This window comes from Somniosus microcephalus, unplaced genomic scaffold, assembly GCF_052327205.1.
Source record: "Somniosus microcephalus isolate GS21.2 unplaced genomic scaffold, FLI_Smic_1.0 unresolved_chr6, whole genome shotgun sequence".
Lineage (NCBI taxonomy): Eukaryota > Metazoa > Chordata > Chondrichthyes > Squaliformes > Somniosidae > Somniosus > Somniosus microcephalus.
This window is the reverse complement of record NW_028225184.1, coordinates 15,933,581-15,959,747: the sequence shown is the minus strand read 5'-3', so window position 1 is coordinate 15,959,747 and position 26,167 is coordinate 15,933,581.

Genomic DNA, 26,167 nt, shown 5'->3' with positions numbered 1-26,167 from the left:
GAAAGTCCAAATACACCACATGCACTGGTTCTCCCTTATCTATTCTACCAGTTACATCATCAAAAAATTCCGGTAGATTAGTCAAGCATGCTTTACCTTTTGTAAATCCATGTTGACTTTGTCCGATCTTGTCACTGTTTTCCAAGTGCTCTGCTATTACATCTTTTATAATGGCTCTAGCATTTACCCCAATACCAAGGTGAGGCTTACCGGTCTATAATTTCCCCTTTTTCTCTCGGCCACCTTTTTTGAATAGTGGGGTAACATTAGCTACCCTCCAATCCATGGGTACTATTCTAGAGTCTATCGAATTCTGGAAGATGACCAGCAATGCATCTACCATTTCTGGGCCAATTCCTTAAGTACCCTAGGATGTAGATTATCAGGCCCTGGGGATTTATCGGCCTTCAATCCCGTGAATTTCCCGAACACCATTTCCCTACAAATAATGATTTCATTCAATTCCTCCCTCTAATTAGACCCGATGTTCCCCGAAATCTCTGGAAGGTTATTTGTGTCCTCCTTTGTGAAGACAGATCCAAAGTATGTATTTAATTGGCCTGCCATTTCTTTGTTCCCCTTTATAAAGTCTCCTGATTCTGACTGCAAGGGACCTACGCTTGACTTCACCAATCTTTTACCCTCCACATGTATATAGAAGCTTTTACAGTCAGTTTTTCTGTTCACTGCAAGCTTAGTCTCATATTTTATTTCCCCCCTCTTAATTAATCCCATTGTCCTCCTTTGCTGAATCCCTAACTCTTCCCAATCCTCGATTCTGCTGCTTTTTCTGTCCAATTTATATGTCCTCTACTTGGATGTTATGCTATCCCTAATTTCCCTTGTTAGCCACGGTTGAGTCACATTTTTGTTTTATTTTCATGCCAAACATGGATGAAGAAATTCTGTAGTTTATCCATGCGATCTTTAAATGATTGCCATTGCCAATCGACCGTCAACCCTTTACGTAACGTTACCCAATCCATCCTAGCCAACTTGGGCCTCATACCATCGTACATTCCTTTATTTAAATTCAGGACCCTAGTCTCTGATTCAACTACTTCACTCTCCATCTTAATGACGAATTATTTCATGTTATGATCTCTCCGACCCAAGGTGCTTCACACAAAAACATTGCTAATTAATCCTTTCTCATTGCATAAAATCCAGTCTAAGATGGCCTGATCTCTAGTTGGTTCCTCGACATATTGGTCCCGGGAGGCATCTATACTCTAGAAATTCCTCCTCCACAGTATTGTTACTTATTTGGTTAGCCCAATCTATATGTACATTAAAGTCACCCATGATAACTGCTTTGCCCTTATTGTACATCTCTAATTTCCCATTTAATGCCATCCCCAAACTCAGCATTACTGTTTGGAGATCTGTATGCATCTCCCACTAGCGTTTTCTGCCCCTTGGTACTTCTCAGCTCTACCCATACAGATTCCACATCATCAGAGCTAACATCCTTCCTTACTATTGTGTTATACTGCTCTTTAACCAGCAATGCTACCCCACCTACTTTAGATTTTTGCCTGCCCTTCCTGAATATTGAATAACCCTAGATGTTGCATTTCCAGCCTGTGTAACCCTGGAGCCATGTCTCCGTAATTCCAATTACATCATATCCGTTTACATCTATTTGCGCAGCTAAATCATCCACCTTATTAGGAACGCTCCTCGCATTAAGACACACCTTCAGGCTTGATTTTATAACACTCTTAATCCTTTTAGAATTATTATTTACTGTAGCCCTGTTTGATTTACACCCTTGATTTCTCTGCCTTCCACTTTTGCTTTGCTCCTTGCTGCATTTTGTTTCTATCCTTGCTTCATTCCTTCTGTCTCCCTGCAGATGTTCCCACACACCTGCTCTCTTAGTTTAAACCCTCCCCAACGGCACTAGCAAACACTCCCCCTATAACATTGGTCCCGTTACCGCCCAGGTGCAAACTTTCCAGTTTGTACTGGTCCCAAGTCCCCCAGAACCGGTTCCAATGTCCCAGGAAATTGAATCACTCCCCCTTGCTCCATTCCTCTAGCCACGTATTCATCTGAAATATCCTTCTATTTCTGCTCTGACTAGCTCATGGCACTAGTAGCAATCCTGAGATTACTACCTTTGAGGTTCTATTTTTTAATTTACCTCCTTACTCACTATTTTCAGCTTTAATAACTCATCCTGTTTGTTACCTATTTCTTTGGTACCTATATGCACCACGACAACTGGCTGTTCACCCTCCCCCTCCAGAATGCCCTGCAGCCGCCCCGAGACATCATTGACCATTGCACCAGGGAGGCAACATAACATGCTGGAGTCTCCTTGGTGGCCGCAGACAATCCTATCTATTACACTTACAATAGTTCCCCTATCACTATCGCTCTCCCAGTGGTATATCTGTTTGAGAGGGGGATGGCCACAGGGGTCCCCTGCACTACCCACCTGCACCTTCTAATCTGACTGGTGGTCAAGCATTCCGTTTCTGCCTGTGCAAACTTTACCTGCAGTGTGTCCAAATCCCTAAACCAGCTGTCCATGATATCCTCAGCATTGTGAAATCTCCAGTATGTATCCAACGGCAGCTCCAGCGCCGCAATGCGGTCTGTCCGTAGCTGCAGCTGGATACACTTCCTGCACACATGGTCGTCAGGGACACAGGAAGTGTCCCTTACTTCCCACATAGCGCAGGAAGAGCAGGCCACGGCACCGAGCTGTCCTGCCATGAATTACCCTTTAATTAATTCAAATTAATTTAAATCAATTCAATACCACTAATTACACTACAATTAAATGATATACTCATAGTTGAGGGAAGCTTTTGTGACTGGAAGGCTGTTTCCAGTGGTGCTCCAAAGGGCTCACTACATGGTCCCATTCTTTTGTATTATATATTAATATTTGTAGGGAAATGGTGTTAGGGAAATTGATGGGATTGAAGGCCGATAAATCCCCAGAGCCTGATAATCTACCTCCTAGGGTACTTAAGGAAGTGCCCCTAGAAATAGTAGATGCATTGCTGATCATCTTCCAACATTCGATGGAATCTGGAACAGTACCCATGGATTGGAGGGTAGCTAATGTTACCCCACTATTCAAAAAAGGTGGTAGAGACAAAACAGGGAATTTCAGACCGGTAAGCCTGACATCGGTAGTGGGGAAAATGCTAGAGTCCATTATAAAAGATATAATAGCAGAGCACTTGGAAAACAGTGACAGGATCGGACAAAGTCAACATGGATTTACAAAAGGTAAATCGTGCTTGACTAATCTACTGGAATTTTTTGAGGATATAACTAGTAAAATAGATAAGGGAGAACCAGTGGATGTGGTGTACTTGGACTTTCAGAAGGCTTTCGATAAGGTCCCGCATAAGAGATTAGCGTGCAAAATTAATGCACATGGGATTGGGGGCAAGGTATTGACTTGGATAGAGAACTGGTTGGCAGATAGAAAGCAAAGAGTTGGAATAAATGGGTCATTTTCCGAGTGGCAGGCAGTGACTAGTGGGTTACCGCAGGGATCAGTCCTTGGACCCCAGCTATTCACAATATATATTAATGATCTATACAAGGGAACTAGATGTAATATCTCCAAATTTGCAGACGGCACAAAGTTGGGTGGGCTTGTGTGCTGTGAGGAGGATGCTGAGAAAATATCGGGCGATTTGGACAGGTTGGGTGATTGGGCAGAAGCATGGCAGATGCAATATAACGTGGATAAATATGAGGTTATCCACTTTGGTTTCAAAAACAGGAAAGCTGATTATTATCTGAATGGCAATAGATTGCGAGAAGGGGAAGTGCAACGAGACCTGGGTGTCCTTGTGCACCAGTCGCTGAAGGTAAGCATGCAGGTGCTGCAGGCGGTTAAGAAGGCAAATGGTATGTTGGCCTTTGTAGCAAGAGGGTTTGAGTACAGGAACAAAGATGTTTTGCTGCAGTTGTACAGGGCCTTGGTGAGGCCACATCTTGAGTATTGTGTGCAGTTTTGGTCGCCTTATCTGAGGAAGGATGTTCTTGCCATGGAAGGAGTACAGCGAAGATTCATCAGGCTGATACCTGGGATGGCAGGAATGACGTATGAGGAGAGATTGTGTCGATTGGGCTTGTACTCGCTGGAGTTTAGAAGATTGAGAGGGGATCTCGTTGAAACTTATAAAATACTGGCAGGACTGGACAGACTAGATGCAGGGAGGATGTTCCCGATGGTCGGGGAATCCAGAACCAAGTGTCACAGTCTAAGGATAAGGGGTAGGCCTTTTAGGACAGAAATGAGGAGGAATTTCTTCACCCAGAGAGTGGTGAACTTGTGGAATTCTCTACCACAGAAGGCAGTAGAGGCCAATTCATTAAATATATTCAAGAAGGAGTTGGATATATTTCTTGAGGCTAAAGAGACCAAGGGGTATGGGGAGAAGGCAGGGACCGGGTACTGAACTTGGATGATCAGCCATGATCGCATTGAATGGTGGAGCAGGCTAGAGGGGCCGAATGGCCTACTCCTGCTCCTATTTTCTATGTTTCTATGTTTCTATTTAGAATTAAATGCAGGTGGGATAATAAAGAAATTTGCAGATGATACAATAATTGGCCGTCTAGTTGACAGTGAGGAGGAAGGCTTTAGACTGCAGGGAGATATCGATGAACTGGTCAGCTGGGCAGAAAAGTGGCAAATGGAATTCAATCCAGAAAAAGTGTGAGGTAATGCATTTGGGAAGGGGCAACGAGGCAAGGGAATTCACAATTAATGGGAGGATACTGAGACGTGAAGAGGAACAGACGGACCTTGGAATGTATGTCCACAGATCCTTAAAGGTACGTTGATATGTGGATAAAGTAGTTAAAAAGGTGTACAGAATATGGCCTTTATTAGCGGAAGCAGAGAATATAAGAGCAGGCAAATTATGCTAAAACTGCACACAACAATGTTTAGGCCACAGCCACAGCTTGAATACTGCGTGCAGTTCTGGTCACCATATTACAGGAAGGATGTGGTTGCACTGGAGAGGGTGCAGAGGAGATTTACGAGGATCTTGCCAGGAATGGAAAAACTTAGCTATGTGGAAGGATTGAATAGGCTGGGGTAGTTTTCCTCGGAACAGTGAAGGCTGAGGAAAAATTTAATTGAGGTGTATAAAATTATGAGGGGCCTAGTGAGAGTAGTTAGGAAGGATCTATTTCCCTTAGCAGAGGTAAGAAGTCACACAACACCAGGTTATAGTCCAACAGTTTTATTTGAAATCACAAGCTTTCAGAGCACTGCTCCTTCGTCAGGTGAAGTGGAGATATGCATAAAAACACAGCTTATATAGTCAGAGAATAATGTCAGATGTTTACAGGTAATCTTTCTAACTGCCATTTATCACACCTCGGCAGAGAGATAATCACAGCAATCAAGGTGTGAATGGTGTCCAAACAGGTTAGTCAGGAAAACATTACATCAAAGAAACCCCGCTGTTCCCCCCCTGCTGTTTTCCCCCCCGCTGTTTCCCCCCTTCGCTGTTTCCCCCCCCGCTGTTTCCCCCCCCGCACCATTAAAATCCCTCAACCCCCCTAAATAACCCTGCCTACTAAACCTTCATGAATCTCCCCCACCTTGAAACTCTCCTGCCCCCACCTGCTGTATAATCCACCCGTACACCACTCCTGTACAATAACTCCGCCCTGTACAATTCACCCATCTCCCTGTACACTCCTCCCTGTATCTCTCTCCTCTGTGAAACTCCTTCCCTCCTCCCCCTTGGTGAAGCTCCACAGCCCCCCCCTGTAGAAGACCTCCATATATCTCCATCCCTGCATAATCTCCCCGCCCCGCCCTGTCAATCTCCCTCCCCACTGCTGGTGAAACTCAATTTTGCCCCTTGTGTGACTAACTTACCTGGTGTGGATCCAAATTATGACCCAAAATGGCTGCCCCTCACACCAAGCCCAAAATGGCTGCCCCTCACACCAAGCCCAAAATGGCTGTCGCCGCTCACGCACCAAACATTTGTTTCTTCCTAACTCCAGCCCTGTCAACTGCCCTTTTTATTGCCCCTGTTAATTCCTCCCCTCCACTGTCTAATTCCCCACCCCTCCCCATGTCCTCCAGCTTGTATATAATACCCCCGTGAAACTCTCCTCCCCCCGCCACTGTATAATAGCCCTGGTGAAGCTGCCCTCTGTGGAAGCCCCCACCCCCGCTCTATACTGTAGCCCTGCGAATCTTCCACCCCTGCCCTGGTATACCCCACCCCGTTAAACCCACCCCCGTATAGTACCTCTGCATACTACAGCCCCTCGTGAAGCTCCCCCGCCCCGCTATGAAATGCCCCTTTTAATCCCCCTGTGAATTCCACCCCATTTAATTCCACTCTGTTTATCTCCTGCACCCACGTATAATCTCCCCCGTCAACGCCCCTGTATAATCGCCCCGGTACTCCCACTGTATAATCCACCCGTACGCCACTCCTGTCCAATAACTCCCCCCTGTATAATTCACCCATCTCCCTGTACACTCCCCCCTGTATCTCTCTCTCTCTGTGAAACTCCTTCCCTCCTCCCCCTTGGTGAAACTCCACAGCCCCCCCTGTATAAGACCCCCATATATCTCCATCCCTGTATAAACCCCCCGCCCCGCCCTGTCAATCTCCCTCACCACTGCTGGTGAAACTTAATTTTGCCCCTCGTGTGGCTCACTTACCTGGTGTAGATCCAACACATGACACTCTTTAATTTAGTTTAATTCAGGTCCAGACAAACACAAACTCTGTAACACTCCACACCACCCCGCACCGAGCACAAAATGTCTGCCGCCGCTCACTGTATAATGAGTGTCTGGAACCTAATTGGAGAGAGATTGAGAAGCCTGGGGATACAGGATGGCGAGTGAGATGGGTGACATTAGAGATCAGAGGGTCAGACATGGAGACATGCAGAGGTTGACTGTCATTCCCAACCTTTATGCACAGTACGATCCCAGCTCCAGCCGTATTCCTCACTGCAGGAAGATGTTCCCCACCCCGCTCCTCCAATCCCCATCAGTGTACTGGGAAACAAAACCTGAGCTGGGTGTCCCTGAACCCTGAACAGAGAAAAGAGACAAACATTGGTTGACATAGGAGGCCATTCAGCCCATCGAGCCTGTCCCAACAATGTTGGATTGTGGCTGATCTGCACCTCGACTCCATTTACCCACAGGACAGAGGCAGAGACATAGAGGGAAATAACACTGGTGTAGGTTTTGACTTGGCGCTATAGAACAAACCGGGTGATTGTGAATCAGCCTCCCGTTTCACAGCTCTCCCTATTTTAACATTGATGGATATAAACCTCAGGAGAGAGGTGTCCATACTTAAGAAAGGACATACTTGCTCTCGAGTCAGTACAAAGAAGGTTCACTCGGTTAATCCCGGGGATGAGGGGATGGACATATGAGGAGAGGTTGAGTAGATTGGGACTCTACTCATTGGAGTTCAGAAGAATGAGAGGCGATCTTATTGAAACATATAAGATTGTGAAGGGGTTGGATTGGGTGGATGCGGGGAAGATGTTCTCGATGATGGGTGAAACTAGAACTAGGGGGCATAGTCTTAGAATAAGGGGCTGCTCTTTCAAAACTGAGATGAGGAGGAACTACTTCACTCAGAGGGTGGTAGGTCTATGGAATATGCTGCCCCAAAAAGCTGTAGAAGCTACATCATTACATAAATTTAAAACAGAAATAGACAGTTTCCTAGAAGTAAAGGGAATTAAGGGTTACGGGGAGCGGGCAGGAATTTGGACATGAGTCTAGGTTCGGATCAGTCATGACCCTGTGGCTAACGGAGCGGGCCCAGGGGCCGTGTAGCCTGATCCTGCTCCTATTTTGTGTGTCTAATTCTGTTAGATTCAGGAGATGGTTCTGGCAGTTAGGATCAGATCAGCCATGATCTTATTGAATGGCGGAGCAGGCTCGAGGGGCCGATTGGCCGAATCTGGCTGATAAAGGGATACCCTGGCTGCCCTGTACCTGCCCTGGGAGTGTTTGATGGGACAGTGTAGAGGGAGCTTTACTCTGTATCTAACCTCGTGTTGTACCTGCCCTGGGAGTGTTTGATGGGACAGTGTAGAGGGAGCTTTTCTCTGTATCTAACCCGTGCGGTACCTGCCTTGGGAGTGTTTGATGGGACAGTGTAGAGGGAGCTTTACTCTGTATCTAACCCATGCTGTACCTGCCCTGGGAGTGTTTGATGGGACAGTGTAGAGGGAGTTTTACTCTGTATCTAACCCGTGCTTTATCTGCCCTGGGAGTGTTTGATGGGACAGTGTAGAGGGAGCTTTACTCTGTATCTAACCCCATGCTGTACCTGCCCTGGGAGTGTTTGATGGGACAGTGTAGAGAGAGCTTTACTCTGTATCTAACCCGTGCGGTACCTGCCTTGGGAGTGTTTGATGGGACAGTGTAGAGGGAGCTATACTCTGTATCTAACCCCGTGCTGTACCTGCCTTGGGAGTGTTTGATGGGACAGTGTAGAGGGAGCTTTACTCTGTATCTAGCCCGTGCTGTACCTGCCTTGGGAGTGTTTGTTGGGACAGTGTAGAGGGAGCTTTACTCTGTATCTAACCCGTGCTGTACCTGCCCTGGGAGTGTTTGATGGGACAGTGTAGAGGGAGCTTCACTCTGTATCTAACCCGTGTTTTTCCTACCCTGTGAGTTTTCGATGGGCTGGTTTAAAGAGAGCTTTACTCTATCGATTCTGCAGCAAACCTTGACAGATTGGAAGTCCGGGGATTCAGCGCATACACAGCGCAGACGGAAACACGGAAATTGCGGGGCCTGTACCAAGCCTAAGTCATCGTTACGGAGACCACGATTTCAGGGCCATTATCTTTGTTTGATGTAATCCTTCACTCCTGTGTATAAGACAGTGAGTCTCACGGCCTAAAATTCATTCAAATCTCAGTAAGAATACCCAGAACAGGCTGTCATTGTCTTTTATTTAGTTCATTTTTCTAATGTGAACCCAGATATCTGCAGACCAACATTCATCCGCATGTGAATCCCTCCTCTGCATTTAAATCAAATCACGGTAACACTTTTATTTAATCTACCGAGGTTCAGTATTGAAATATACCAGGAGATCCAGGCACGTTTTGATAAAGCAGATTAACAATGAATTTAGTGGGGAAATTTAGCAAACAACAGGCCGATTTTAATATGATAAGGCAGGATCTGTCCAAAGTGGACTGGGAACAGCTACTTGACAACCCTCTGTCTCAGTCCCAAACTAATCCCACTGCCCTGCTCTCTTCTGTTAGCCCTTTATCAATCGCCAACCTAATCCCACTGCCTCGCTCTCTTCCCAGAGCCCTGTATCAGTCCCCAACCTAATCCCACTGCCGCGCTCTCTCCCCATAGCCCTGTATAAGTCCCAAACTATTCCCAATGCCTCGCTCTCTCCCGATAGCCTTGTATCAATCCCAAACTAATCCCACTGCCCCGCTCTCCCCCATAGCCCTTCATCAATCCCAAACTAATCCCACACCCCCGCTCTCTCCCCAAAGCCCTGCATCAATCCCAAACTTTTCCCAATGCCTCGCTCTCTCCCGATAGCCCTGTATCAATCCCAAACTAATTCCACTGCCCCGCTCTCTCCCCTTCGAGAGGGGAAATCAGCCAGGGTTCCTGCTCCTGATCACTGCCCAGTGACCCCTGGGTTAGAGAGAGAGAGGGAAATCAGCCAGGGTTCCTGCTCCTGATCACTGCCCAGTGACCCCTGGGTTGGAGAGAGAGGGGAAATCAGCCAGGGTTCCTACTCCTAATCACTGCCCAGTGACCCCTGGGTTAGAGAGAGGGGAAATCAGCCAGGGTTCCTGCTCCTGATCACTGCCCAGTGACCCCCTGGGTTAGAGAGAGAGGGAAATCAGCCAGGGTTATTTTAATCATGTTGCGAGGAAGGGAAATAGTTTGTGCCCCCGTTTGTACCTCAGAGTATGAGAGACTGAGGGAACGCCAACAGAAAAAGAGGAAACAACATCTCCAAAAACTGATCCCAACTCATCGCCAAGGCTGGGGATAGATAACCTCGCCGCCTTCTTAGGAAGTTTAACCACATTATTAACTTTCTGATTGGAGCTCCGTTTGGAATTAGACTTTATTTTGTTGGATGTTTAACGACAGCATTGAAGGGGGAAGGAGAAACTTGGAGCAACTTCTTCTGTCAAAGCTGCAGTGAGACTTGAAAGAATTTAAAGATTTTTAATGAACTTTTCACCAAAAATGAGTTTAAAAAACACTTTTTCCCCCTAAGTTTCGAACATGATTTTGGAAGAGGCTGAAGCAGAAGCCAATCTTCCCCTCACCTAAACAATTTCAACCAGGTCTTGAAGTCCAAATGCTTTTAAAGAGCTCTGAAATGGTTAAAATGTTTTAAAATTGAAATATCTCAAGATTTGATTTTGAGTGATTGACTGAAGTGAGCAGCTTTACACAAACACGCAACCATGGTGTTGAGGAGGGGGAAGGTCGGGGAGGATTTGTAGGAGTTACATATTACTTTTTAATTAATTTAAAAAATACACCATTAAGACATTTTGGAAGAGAACCACGAAAGGGGAAAAACACAAATCATTTTATAATGTCTGTCGTTCGATAGTCCTAACAAGTCGCAGGAATAACGTAAATATAGATTTCCTCTTAAACATTTAGTGGAGTGTTAATTGAAGCAAGAGTTATGTAATGATGTATAAAAATTGCAGGAAGCTACTTTAGAAGAAACCACTCTTTGTTTATTGAGAGAGACAAAGAAAATACTTTGATTAAAGTGATAACGTACAATTCGATTTGGTTTGAATGTTTGAAATAGGAGATTAAAATTTGTGAGTATAATGACGTTTGTTTCCTGCTTTTAATTGCGAAGTATCTAAAATAATTCAACACTCCTTGTGACAAGAGCAGGGATTAATATTGTGGAGAATGTTTGAGAGAAAAACATTAGAAGCGAAATTGGTAAATTATAAATCTTTACTTCAACATATCAGTAAACATTTGCAAGTCAGTCTGACTGGTTTTGCTGTCCAGGAAGAAAAACAAGTGTTTATTTCTGTTAAGTCATAGCTTTGCCTGCTTTTTGTTTATAATTCAGTGACACAAATTGTGTGTATATTTGTAAATTGTAAAATAACAGCAATAAATCACATTTCTGTGACATTCTTTCTGTCTTAAACGATGCAATTTGTGGCTCGGAATCTAGAAGCTTCTTTACCTGAAAGGTTTGAATGGTTAAAGTTGATCTCAGCTATCAAAAGCTGTTTGCGACATTCCTGCATTGTGGAACAGTACGATGTCTTTGCAGAGGCATTGTTGAATGGAGGCTTTTCTGATCTGTTGCATCCTGTGTTGATCAGAAACAGGTAAAGGTGTTCATAGTAAACAGACCAAGACAATGAAATGCTGAAACAATGTCTGGCCAATGTCAGAGACTTCAAGCACAGGACATGTGGAATATACAAAACACCATAGCCCTGCATCAATCCCAAACTAATCCCACTGCCCCGTCTCTCCCCATAGCCCTGTATCAATCCCAAACTAATCCCACTGCTCCGCTCTCCCCATAGCCCTGTATCAGTCCCCAAACTAATCCCACTGCCCTGCTCTCTCCCCATAGCCCTGTATCAGTCCCCAAACTAATCCCACTGCCCCGCTCTCTCCCCATAACCCTGTATCAGTCCACAAACTAATCCCACTGCCCCGCTTTCTCCCCATTGCCCTGTATCAATCCCAAACAAATCCCACTGCCCCGCTCTCTCCCTATAGCCCTGTATCAATCCCAAACTAACCCCCTTCCCCGCTCTCTCCCCATAGCCCTGTATCAATCCCAAACTAATCACACTGCCCCGCTCTCTCCCCACAGCCCTGTATCAATCCCAAACTAATCAAACTGCCCCGATCTCTCCCGATAGCCCTGTATCAATCCCAAACTAATCACACTGCCCCGATCTCTCCCGATAACCCTGTATCAATCCCAAGCTATTGCCAATGCCTCGCTCTCTCCCAATAGCCCTGTATCAATCCCAAACTAATCCCACTCCCCCGCTCTCAACCCATAGCCCTGCATCAATCCCAAACTTTTCCCAATGCCTCGCTCTCTCCCGATAGCCCTGTATCAATCCCAAACTAATTCCACTGCCCCGCTCTCTCCCCTTACAGAGGGGAAATCAGCCAGGGTTCCTGCTCCTGCTCACTGCCCAGTGACCCCTGGGTTAGAGAGAGAGAGGGAAATGGGAAATGAGCCAGGGTCCCTGCTCCTGATCAGTGCCCAGTGACCCCTGGGTTAGAGAGAGAGGAAAATCAGCCAGGGTTCCTGCTCCTGATCACTGCCCAGTGACCCCTGGGTTAGAGAGAGGTGAAATGAGCCAGGGTTCCTGCACCTGATCACTGCCCAGTGACCCCTGGGTTAGAGAGAGAGGGAAATCAGCCAGGGTTATTTTAATCATGTTGCGAGGAAGGGAAATAGTTTGTGCCCCCGTTTGTACCTCAGAGTCTGAGAGACGGAGGGAACGCCAACAGAAAAAGAGGGAACAACATCTCCAAAAACTAATCCCAACTCATCGCCAAGGCTGGGGATAGATAACCTCGCCACCTTCTTAGGAAGTTTAACCACTTTATTCACTTTCTGATTGGAGCTCCGTTTGGAGTTAGACTTCATTTTGTCGGATGTTTGACGACAGCATTGAAGGGGGAAGGAGAAACATGGAGCAACTTCTTCTGTCAAAGCTGCAGTGAGACTTGAAAGAATTTAAAGATTTTTAATGAACCTTTCATCAAAAATGAGTGTAAAAAACACTTTTTCCCCCTAAGTTTCGAACATGATTTTGGAAGAGGCTGAAGCAGATGCCAATCTTCCCCTCACCTAAACAATTTCAACCAGGTCTTGAAGTCCAAATGCTTTTAAAGAGCTCTGAAATGTTTTAAATGTTTTAAGATTGAAATATCTCAAGATTTGATTTTGAATGATTGACTGAAGTGAGCAGCTTTACACAAACACGCAACCATGGTGTTGAGGAGCGGGCAGGTCGGGGAGGATTTGTCGGAGTTACATATTACTTTTTAATTACTTTAAAAAATACACCATTAAGACATTTAGGAAGAGAACCACGAACGGGGAAAAACACAAACCATTTTATAATGTCTGTCGTTCGGTAGTCCTAACAAGTCGCAGGAATAACGTAAATATAGATATCCTCTTAAACATTTAGTGGAGTGTTAATTGAAGCAAGAGTTATGTAATGATGTATAAAAATTGCAGGAAGCTACTTTAGAAGAAACCACTCTTTGTTTATTGAGAGAGACAAAGAAAATACTTTGATTAAAGTGATAACATACAATTCGATTTGGTTTGAATGTTTGAAATAGGAGATTAAAAATTGTGAGTATAATGAAGTTTGTTTCCTGCTTTTAATTGCGAAGTACCTAAAATAATTCAACACTCCTTGTGACAAGAGCAGGGATTAATATTGTGGAGAATGTTTGAGAGAAAAACATTAGAAGCGAAATTGGTAAATTATAAATCTTTACGTCAACATATCAGTAAACATTTGCAAGTCAGTCTGACTGATTTTGCTGTCCAGGAAGAAAAACAAGTGTTTATTTCTGTTAAGTCATAGCTTAGCCTGCTTTTTGTTTATAATTCAGTGACACAAATTGTGTGTATATTTGTAAATTGTAAAATAACAGCAATAAATCACATTTCTGTGACATTCTTTCTGTCTTAAACGATTCAATTTGTGGCTCGGAATCTAGAAGCTTCTTTACCTGAAAGATTTGAATGTTTAAAGTTGATCTCAGCTTATGGGATCAAAGACTGTTTGCGACATTCCTGCATTGTGGAACAGTATGATGTCTTTGCAGAGGCATTGTTGAATGGAGGTTTTTCTGATCTGTTGCAACCTGTGTTGATCAGAAACAGGTAAAGGTGTCCATAGTAAACAGACCAAGACAATGAAATGCTGAAACAATGTCTGGCCAATGTCAGAGACTTCAAGCACAGGACATGTGGAAAAAACAAAACCCCATAGCCCTGTGTCAATCCCAAACTATTCCCAATGCCTTGCTCTCTCCTGATAGCCCTGTATCAATCTCAATCTAATCCCACTGCCCCGATCTCTCCTGATAGCCCTGTATCAATCCCAAATTAATCCCACTGCCCTGCTCTCTTCCCATAGTCCTGCATGAATCCCAAACTAATCCCGCTGCCTCGCTCTCCCCAGAGTCCTGCATCAATCCCAAACTAATCCCAATGCCCCCGTGTCTCCCCATAACCCTGTATCAATCCCAAACTAATCACACTGCCCCGCTCTCTCCCCATATCCCTGTATTAATCCCCAAACTAATCCCATTGCCCCGCTCTCACCCCAAAGCCCTGTATCAATCCCCAAACTATTCCCAAAGCTTCGTTCTCTCCCGATAGCACTGTATCAATTCACAAACTAATGCCACTGCCCCGCTCACTCCCGATAGCCCTCTATCTATCCCAAACTAATCCCACTGTCCCGCTCTCTCGTGATAGCCCTGTATCAATCCCAAACTAAACCCAAATGCCCGCTTTCTCCCGATAGCCCTGTATCAATCTCAAACTAATCCAAATGCCCCGATCTCTCCCCATAGCCCTGTATCAATCCCAAACTAATCACACTGCCCCGCTCTCTCCCCATAGCCCTGTATCAATCCCAAACTAATCACACTTCCCCGATCTCTCCCAATAGCCCTGGATCAATCCAAAACTACTCCCAATGCCTCGCTCTCTCCCGATAGCCCTGTATCAATCTCAAACATAATCCCACTGCCCCGATCTATCCTGATTGCCCTGTATCAATCCGAAACTAATCTTACTGCTCCGCTTTCTCCCCATAGCCCTGTATCAACCCCAAATTAATCCCACTGCCCCGCTCTCCCCCCATAGCCCTGCATCAATTACAAACTAATCCCACTGCCCTGCTCTCTTCCCATAGTCCTGCATCAATCCCAAACTAATCCCACTGCCTCGCTCTCCCCATAGTCCTGCATCAGTCCCAAACTAATCCCACTGCCCCCGTGTCTCCCCATAGCGCTGTATCAATCCCAAACTAATCACACTGCCCCGCTCTATCCCCATAGCCCTGTATCAATCCCCAAACTTTTCCCAATGCCTCGCTCTCTCCCGATAGCCCTGTATCAATCTGCAACTAATCCCACTGCCCCGCTCTCTCCCCTTAGCCCTGTATCAATCTCCAAACTAATCACACTGCCCCAATCTCTCCCGATAGCCCTGTATCAATCCCAAACTACTCCCACTGCCTCGCTCTCTCCCCATAGTCCTGTATCAATCCCAAACAAATCCCACTGCCCCGCTCTCTCCCCATAGCCCTGTATCAATCCCAAACTAATCCCACTGCCCCGCTCTCGCCCCATAGCCCTGCATCAATCGCAAACTTATCCCACTGCCGCGCTCTCTCCCCGTAGTCGTGCATCAATCCCAAACTAATCCCACTGCCCCGTTCTCTCCCCATAGCCGTGTATCAATCCCAAACTAATCCCACTGCCCTGCTCTCTCCCCATAGCCCTGTATCAATCACAAACTAATCCCACTGCCCTGCTCTCTCCCCATAGCCCTGCATCAATCCCAAACTAATCCCACTGCCCCGCTCTCTCCCCATAGCCGTGTATCAATCACAAACTAATCCCACTGCCCCGCTTTCTCCCCATAGTCCTGCATCAATCCCAAACTAATCCCACTGCCCCGCTCTCTCCCCATATTCCTGTATCAATCCCAAACTAATCCCACTGCCCCGCTCTCTCCCCATAGCCCTGTATCAATCCCAAATTATCCCCACTGCCCCGCACTCTCCCCATATCCGTGTATCAATCCCAAATTAATCCCACTGCCCCGCTCTCTCCCCATAGTCCTGTATCAATCGCAAACTAATCACACTGCCCTGATCTCTCCCGATAGCCCTGTATCAATCCCAAACTATTGCCAATGCCTCGCTCTCTCCCGATAGCCCTGCATCAATCTCAAACTAATCCCACTGCCCCAATCTCTCCCGATAGCCCTGTATCTATCCCAAACTAATCACACTGCCCCACTCTCCCCCATAGCGCTGTACCAATCCACGAAATAATCCCACTGCCCCGCTCTCTCCCCATAGCCCTGTATAAATCCCAAACCAATTCCACTGCCCCGCTCTCTACCCATAGCCCTGCATTAATCCCAAATGAATCACACTGCCCCGATCTCTCCCGATAGCCCTGTAGCAATCCCAAGCTAATCACACTGCACCGCTCTCTTCCCATAGCCCTGTATCCCAAACTAATCACACTGCCCCGCTCTCTCCCGATAGCCCTGTATCTCTCCCAAGCTATTCTCAATGCCTTGCTCTCTCCCGATAGCCTGGTATCAATCCCAACCAATCCCACTGCCCCGATCTCTCCCGATAGCCCTGTATCAATCCCAAACTAATCCCACTGCCCCGCTCTTTCCCCATAGCCCTGTATCAATCCCAACCAATCCCACTGCCCCGATCTCTCCCGATAGCCCTGTATCAATCCCAAACTAATCCCACTGCCCCGCTCTCCCCCATAGCCCTGCATCAATCCCAAACTAATCCTATTGCCCCGCTGTCTACCGTTAGCCCTGTATCAATCCCAAACTAATCCCACTGCGCCGCTCTCCCCCCATAGCCCTGCATCAATCCCAAACTAATCCCACTGCCCCGATCTCTCCCCATAGTCCTGCATCAATCCCAAACTAATCCCACTGCCCCACTCTCTCCCCAAAGCCCTGTATCAATCCCCAAACTAATCGCACTGCCCCGATCTCTCCGCATAGTCCTGTATCAATCCCAAACTAATCCCACTGCCCCGCTCTCTCCCGATATCCCTGTATCAATCCTAAACTAATCCCACTGCCCCGCTCTCTTCCCATAGCCCTGTATCAATCCCAAACTAATCACACTGCCCCGCTCTCTCCCCATAGCCCTGCATCAAACCCCAAACTAATCCCACTGCCCCGCTCTCCACATAGCCCTGTATCAAACCCAAACTAATCACACTGCCCCGCTCTCTCCCCATACCCCTGCGTCAATCCCCAAACTAATCCCACTGCCCCGCTGTCTCCCCATAGCCCTGTATCAATCGAAAAATAATCCCAATGCCCCGCTCTCTCCCCATAGCCCTGTATCAATCCCCAAACTATTCCCACTGCCCTGCTCTCTCCCCATAGCCCTGTATCAATCACAAACTAATAAAATTGACCTGATCTCTCCCGATAGCCCTGTAACAATCCCAAACTATTGCCAATGCCTCGCTCTCTCCCGATAGCCCTGCATCAATCTCAAACTAATCCCACTGCCCCAATCTCTCCCGATAGCCCTGTATCTATCCCAAACTAATCACACTTCCTCGCTCTCTCCCGATAGGCCTGTATCAATCCCAAACTAATCCCACTGCCCCACTCTCCCCCCCATAGCCCTGTACCAATCCCCAAAATAATCCCACTGCCCCGCTCTCTCCCATTAGCACTGTATAAATCCCAAACTAATTCCACTGCCACGCTCTCTCCCCATAGCCCTGCATTAATCCCAAATGAATCACACTGCCCCGATCTCTCCCGATAGCCCTGTAGCAATCCCAAGCTAATCACACTGCCCCGCTCTCTTCCCATAGCCCTGTATCCCAAACTAATCACACTGCCCCGCTCCCACCCCATAGCCCTGTATCAATCCCCAAACTAATCCCACTGCCCCGCATTCTACCCATAGCCCAGTATCAATCCCCAAACTAATCCCACTGCCCCGCTCTCTCCCCATAGCCCTGTATCAATCCCAAACAAATCCCACTGCCCCGCTCTCAACCCATAGCCCTGTATCAATCCCAAACTAATTCCACTGCCCCGCTCTCTCCCCATAGCCCTGTATCAATCCCAAACTAATCACACTGCCCCGATCTCTCCCGAGAGTCCTGTTTCAATCCCAAACTATTCCAAATGGCTCGCTCTCTCCTGATAGCCCTGTATCACTCTCAAACTAATCCCACTGTCCCGCTCTCTCCCGATATCCCTGTATCAATCCCAAACTAATCCTACTGCCCTGCTCTCTCCCTGTAGCCCTGTATCAATCCCAAACTAAACCCACTGCCCCGCTCTCTCCCCATAGCCCTGCATCAATCCCAAACTAATCCCACTGCCCCGATCTCACCCCATAGTCCTGCATCAATCCCAAGCTAATCCCACTGCCCCACTCTCTCCCCAAAGCCCTGTATCAATCCCCAAACTAATCGCACTGCCCCGATCTCTCTGCATAGTCCTGTATCAATCCCAAACTAATCCCACTGCCCAGCTCTCTCCCAATAGCCTTGCATCAATCCTAAACTAATCCCACTGCCCCGCTCTCTCCCCATAGCCCTGCATCAATCCCCAACGAATCCCACTGCCCCGCTCTCTCCCGATAGCCCTGTATCTCTCCCAAACTATTCCCAATGCCTTGCTCTCTCCTGATAGCCCTGTGTCAATTTCAAACTAATCCCACTGCCCCGATCTCTCCCGATAGACCTGTATCAATCCCCAAACTAATCCCACTGCCCCGCTCTCTCCCCATAGCCCTGTAACAATCCCCAAACTAATCCCACAGCCCCACTCTCTACCCATAGCGCTGTATGAATCCCAAACTAATCCCACTGTCCCGCTCTCTCCCAATAGCCCTGTATCAATCCCAAACGAATCCCAAAGACCCACTTCCTCCCGATAGCCCTGTAGCAATTGCAAACTAATCCCACTGCCCCGCGCTCTCCCCATAGCCCTGTATCAATCCCCAAACAAATCCCACTGCCCCGCTCTCTCCCCGTAGCCCTGCATCAATCCCCAACGTAAGCCCACTGCCCCGCTTTCTCCCCATAGCCCTGTGTTATATCCAAACAAAGCCCACTACCCTGCTCTCTCCCCATAGCCCTGTATCAAACACCAACCAAAAATTGCAGGAAGCTACTTTAGAAGAAACCACTCTTTGTTTATTGAGAGAGACACAGAAAATACTTTGATTAAAGTGATAACGTACAATTCGATTTGGTTTGAATGTTTGAAATTTGGGGAAATTTGGGGAAATTTGAGGAAAAGCAAATGGTGCTAAGCTCAGAGGGGAATAAGCAATAGTGGACAGGAAACTGCTACTTGAAGGTAAATCAGTGTCAGAGCAGTGGGAGGCATTCAAGGCAGAATTCCGGCGGGCTCAGATAAAATATGTTCCATTAAAGATAAAAAGGTTGGACTTGCAAATCTAGATCCCACTAGATGTCTAAGGACATTGAGGATAAGATAATGAAAAAAATGGGGGGAGTATGACAGATACCGCGGGGTAAATAGTCCAGATAATTTAAGGAGTACAGAAAGTGCAGGGGTAAAATTAAAAAGGATATTTGGAAAGCTAAGAGAGAGAGTGCATCAAAAACTCTAGGCAAGTAATATCAAGGAAAACCCAGAGATGTTCTATAAATATATTAAGAGGATAACTAAAGAAATTGTAGGGCCTATTAGCGACCATGCGGGTAATCTGTGTGTGGAGGCGGGAGACGTATGTTGGTTTCCTAATGAATACCTTGTTTTCAGAAAGGAGATGGCTGAAGCAGGCATTGCTATCGGGGGGGAGGAGTGTGAGATATTAGATGACATAACCATAGTGAGAGAGGAAGTATTAAGTTGTTTACAGCTTCAAAAGTGGATAATTCCCCAGGCGCGGATGAAATGTACCCCACGCTGTTAAGCGAAGCAAAAGAGGAAATAGCAGAGGCAGTGACCATCATTTTTCAATACTTTCTGCCTTCAGGTGTGGTGCCGGAGAACTGGAGGATTGTTAATCTGGTGCCCTTGTTTAAAAAGGGAGATATGGATAGACCGAGTAATTACAGGCCAGTCAGCCTAACCTCGGTGGTGGGGAAATTATTGGGACAAATTCTAAAGGACAGGATAAATCTTCATTTAGAAAGCCACGGATTAAACAATGATAGTCAGCACGGATTTGTTAAGGGAAGGTCGTGTCTGACAAACTTGATTGAGTTTTTTGAGGAGGTCACAAGGAGGGTCGATGAGGGAAGTGCGTTTGATTTAGTTTCTATGGGCTTTAGCAAGGCTTTGGATAATGTTCCGCATGACAGACGGGTCACAAAGTTAAAAGTGCATGGGATCCAAGGCAAAGTGTCAAGATTGATTCCAAACTGGCTCGGAGACAGGAAGCAGAGGGTCATGGTCGATGGGTGTTTTTGTGACTGGAAGGTTGTTTCCAGTGGGGTTCCGCAGGGCTCAGTACTGGGTCCCTTGCTTACTGTGGTATATATCAATGATCTAGATTGGAATATAGGGGGAATGATTAAGAAGCTTGCAGGTGATACTCAAATCGGCTGCGTGGTTGATACTGAAGAAGGAAGCTGTAGACTGCAGGAAGTTATCAATAAATTGGTCAGGTGGGCAGAGCAGTGCCAATTGGAATGCAATCTGGAGCAGTGTGAGGTCTTGCATTTGGGGAGGGCTAACAAGGTTGGGAATAGACCTGCAATTTTAGGACACTGAGTAGCGTCGTGGAACAAAGTGACCTTGGAGAGCATGTCCACAGATCCCTGAAGGTAACAGGTCGGGTAGATAATGTTGTTAAGAAGGCATACGAAATGTTAGACTTTATTATCCGTGGCTTAGAATATAAGAGCGGGGGAGGTGGTGGGGTTTATGCTTCAACTGTATAAAACACTATTTTGGCCTCGGCTAGAGTACTGCCTGCAGTTCTGGTCACCACATTAGAGGAAAGATGTGATTGCACTAGAGAGGGTGCAGAGGAGATTTGCAAAGATGTTGCCGGGAGGAGAGAATCTTCGCTATGGGGAAAGACTGGATAGGCTGGGTCTGTTTTCCTTGGGACAGAGGAGGCTGAGGGGAGACCTTATCGAAGTGTATAAAATTATAAGTGCCTCGATAAATTGGATAGAAAGGATCTATTTCCCTCAGCAGCGCGGTCAGAAACCAGGGGGCGCAGATTTAAAGTAATCGGAGGAAGCTTTAGAGGGGATTCGAGGGGACATTTCTTCACCCAGATGGCTGTGGGGGTCTGAAACCTACTGCCTGAAAGGCTGGTATAGGCGGGAACCCGAACTACATTTTAAAATTACTTGTACCAAGATCTGGGAAGTGGGATTGGGCAGGATAGTTCTTTGTTGGCCGGCGCAGACAGAATGGGTGAAATGGCCTCCTTCCCTGCTGTAACTTTCTATGTTTCTAGGGTTCTATGAGACGTGGGGGAGATGGCCGAGGATTGGAAAGTACCAAATGTGACGGCGTGTTTCAAGAGATGGTGTAAGGGCAATCCAAGTAACTACAGGCCGGTCAGTTTAACATCAGGGATGGGTCAAATGTTAGAAACAATAATCGAGGAAGAAATTAACGGGCGCTCGGTGAGGTTTAAGCTAATTCAGGAAAGCCAACACGGATTTGTAAAAGGCAGATCTTGTTTGACTGATCGAATTGAATGTTTTGAGGAAGTGATGGTGAAGATCGACGAAAGGAATTGGAATGGATACTGCCTGTATGCGTTTTAGGAAGGCGTTTGACAAAGTACCGCGTAGAAGGCTGGTTAACCAAATCGAGGTTCGTGGACTAGGTGGATCAGTGGCATCTTGGGTATGGAATTGGCTTAATGACAGAAAACAGCGAGTTTTATCAAATGGCTGCTTTTCAGACTGGAGGATGGTAGACAGTGGTGTTCCCCGGTAGTCAGTGACGGGGCCACTGCTTTTTTGATACATTTAAATGACCTGGATATTGGAATACAAAGTAAAATTCCTCAATTTGTCGATAACACCAAATTTGTGGCAAAGAGTGAGGATGATACCAATCGACTGCAACAGGGCATAGAAAAGCTCGCAGAGTGGGAACACAAGCGACTGATGGAATTTAACTCCGAGACGAGGGTCCTCGATTTAAATAAAGGAAACTACAAAGATCTGAGTTGCGAGTTGGGTAGGATTGATTGGGGAATGGCACTCAAAGGGTTGACGGTGGATAGGCAATGGCAAACATTCAAAGACCGAATGGATGAGCTACATCATTTGTTCATTTAGGCTGAAGGGATCGAGGGATATCGGGGAGAAGGCAGGGACAGGGACTGAATTTGGATGATCATCCATGATCTCATTAAATGGCGGAGCAGGCTCGAGGGGCCGAATGGCCTACTCCTGCTCCTGTCTTCTATGTTTCTATGTTTTACCAGCATAAGAGTTCAAAAAATTAAAACATTTTTTTCACTCATTTATAATTTTAAAATGCTTTAAAAATAAAAGTAAGCTTTTTTCAAAACATTAAGTTTTTTTTTAAGATAATTAATTTAATGTAAATGTCACTAATTTTAAATATGTGAGTTTAAAAACAATCTTTAATGTTTCAGTGTGTTTTGGAGTGATCCCTATTCATTGTTTTTGTCCCTGGGATACGGAGACCTCTGCACACACACACCAGGAGAGCCCCAGGAGAGGAAATGTTAAGACCTACGGAGCCGTCGGATAATTTCGTCGATGTTTCCCAGATCGGAGGCATCCATACACAGGAAGCATCCGAACGAAAATTCCGGGCAATTATGTTCTAGACACAAAAAGGGGGCAAGCCACGTTAGATTTATTACGGAGCAGATTTAGTTAACAGCCTAATTTTGCGTAAACATCTATCCAATCCACGGTGGCATAGTGGTTAGCACTGTTGCCTCATGGCGCCAGGGACCCGGGTTCGAATCCGGCCTCGGGTGACTGTCTGTGTGGAGTTTGCACATTCTCCCCGTGTTTGCGTGAGTTTCCTCCGGGTGCTCCGGTTTCCTCCCACAGTCCAAAGATGTGCGGGTTAGGTTGATTGTGTAGTGTATGTAACCGTTCCACTTTTAAGGGAACTATTTTAAGGGTTGCACTACTTTATCTTGGCTGCTGTATACTGTAATACCGGTGGTGACCACACCGGTATATAAGTGCTGTGTAATGATTTATTGGGCAGTTCCGCCCTGACCTTCGACTAGTAAAGACCTGTTAAAATTTACTCTTGTGGTCTGTGTAATAATTCTCATTATAACACACAGACTTAACAGTGGCGACGAGTACGATCTTACCCTGCGGCAGAGATATATCCAAGGCAGTTTAACGGGCGTCGAGAAGAAGCATCCGCCCTCATCACCCTGCTGAGAAAAGACTCGGGTCTGCAGAGCAAAGGAAGAATTCTGACACGAAGCCTTCCATCAGCAACAGGCAGTGATCATCCCTTCTATCACGGCGGTGGGTAAGCCGATCAGCGACGAGCAGCAAGTCGGCCACGTTGGCTGTGAAGTAGGGGAGGGAAAGACGGAGGATATAAGGGCGGAGAACTCGACCACGGCCGGGGAAAAGAGCCGGACAGAAGTCGGGGCCAGAGGTGCTGAGACAGGGGCAGCGTAAGGCATGGAAGCCGCGGTGAATGCAAATGCAGCCGGTGTGAGAGACCGGGCTGCAAGCGGTCTGGGAGACGCAACAGCGTCGAGAGAGAGCTCGACCGCGACCGGTGAAAAAGGCCGGGCAGCTACCGAGGCCGCGAGGCGCAGCGACAGGGACAGCGTAAGGCACGGGAGAAAATAAAAAAACCGCGGAGAACTCAGCCGCAGCCGGGTGGGGAAAGGACCGGACTGCAAGAGGGGCTGGGAGGCACGATTCGAGAACCGCTGGGGAGGGTGAACGCAGCAATACGGCAATCGCCATCACAGCCAGCGGGGGTGAAAGGCAAACGCGGGAAGCCGCCATTTTCGTAGGCGGGGGAAGAAGACAAGCGCGGGAAACCGCCATTTTGAAAAAAAAAGAAAAATTTCTTTTTGTTTCTCAAGAAGATTGCGAGGATGCCTAAGCGTGGTAACATCAACGATTTCGATCCCGATGTTGAAGATTGGGCCACGTATGTAGAACGCATAGAGATATATTGTAAGGCAAATAAAATATCAAATGAAGATAAAGCACTAACCTTACTAAACTCAATGGGTGCGAAGACATACAGGCTATTGAAGCATCTTCTAGCACCAGCTAAACCGGTGGATCAGACTTTCGCTAATATTGTTGCTGTCCTGAAGAATCATTTGAACCCCACACCGCTGATGTTAGCGGAACGATTTAAATTTTATGCGAGAACGCAACTGAAAGAGGAAAGCAACGCAGAGTATTTAATTGAACTGCGTAAGCTAGCGAAATACTGTCAGTTTGGGGAAAGACTGACAGAGGCACTGAGAGACAAATTCGTGTGTGGATTGTCGAAAGAAGGAACACAAAAGCGGCTGCTTGAAGAGGATGATCTTACACTTGATAAGGCTGTCACTATTGCAGCATCGCACGAAGCCGCAGTGAGACGCACTGCAGAAATGCAGCTGAAGGCAGCGGTACTCAGCGTAGATCAAATGGCTTTGGGTACAACGAAATGTTATCGTTGTGGGAAGACAACACACGATCAGAACCAATGCTGGTTTAAAAACCAGGAATGTAGAAAATGTGGCAAGCTTGGTCACATCGCTAAAGTATGCCGGTCAGGAAAGAAGACCAGCAACAAAAAGTCACCGCAGGAAAAGTGCAGAAAGGTACATAAGGTGGCTGAGAAGAGTTCGGATGAGCAGAATTCGGATTCAGACTCCAACAGCAAGGAACTGGGTAGTCTGAGAATTCACAATGTGAGTAAGGAAGCTGACCGACAAACTATCTGGGTCACACTTCAGATAGCAGGAGTCCAGGTGAAGATGGAATTGGACACCGGATCGGCGTTGGCGGTCATGAATAAGCAAGATTACAAAAGGTTATTCACACATATTCCCCTACGGGATACGGAGATAGTATTGCAGACATACACGGGGCAAAGAGTATACCCCATCGGAAAGATAAAAGTCAAGGTGGTACACAAGGGCAAAGAACACCAAGGAATGGACATATATGTACTACCTGAGGGATGTCCACCACTTCTGGGACGGGAGTGGATCAGGAAAGTAAATATGGACTGGCACTCCCTATAAGCAATAACGGGAGATTCCGGGAAAAAAAAATGTCAAACCTGCATGATTGTCCAGAATATTGGATGAGGGCATATGCAGCAGTGACAGTGACAAAGCAGAGAGTGAGAACTCGGTGAAGACAATCAGCTCAGACTCTGGAACTGATGATGGTAAGGCCAGCCCATGTTCAAAAGACAAGTCTAAAATGGACTTGCAGACTAATGATGGAAAAACGAAGGAGTGCATAAATGCTTCAGGAGAGAACAAAGTATCAGAACAGGATTCCACTGAACAACAACAACATAGTTTGACAGAGAATTCTGAATCTGTCCAGTCTACAGACATGCACATTTCTGAGGAACACCGGGCTCGAACTCAACTCAATTTCAAAATACAACAGCAATTAGAACAAATGATTCGCCGTTTTGAGCAAGAGATGAATGCAAAGAAAAAGTTCTTTGACACGGAGTTGGAGAATCTGGGAAGACAGCAGAAGCAGCTGATTGAGAAAATGGATCAGGAACACACAAACCGTCTGCGCGATGAGGCCAAACGAATCAAAGCTGAGGAAGAAAGGGAATATGTCAAATTCATCGATCAGTTGAAAGCTAAGAAGAAAGAGCACCCTTTGTGAGCAGTGTCAGCAGTAATAAGCCACTCAGGGAATTGGTGGCAGAGGCAAAAGCTGAAGTGATGGAGGAAATAGAAGACAATAGAGAAGAAGCCGAAGATGATGACTCATCTGAACCATTATCACCCCTACCAGGTCACGCAGGTGGTCCCTCCGAACTGAGCCACATCAGTCTGGAAGCAGAAAAACTTCCCAAGGTACTCGAGCCTTTAGAAGTCAACAATGCTGGTTCTGAAGTTACGAAAGTTCAAGCTGTTAAGTTCAGTGAAGGACTATTAAATGAGTCACCCCAGCAACGAGAACCTACTACACCACTGAAAACTACTACACCACCGAGGCGTTATCCGGACCGAGTCAGGAAGCCTCCAGAGAGACTGAATCTGTGAACTGTTTTTACATGAAGTTGTGTATATATGTTATGATGTTATGTTTAATGGGGAATATATACTGTTAAGCTAAAAAGGGAGGATTGTAGTGTATGTAACCGTTCCACCTTTAAGAGAACTATTTTAAGGGTTGCACTACATTATC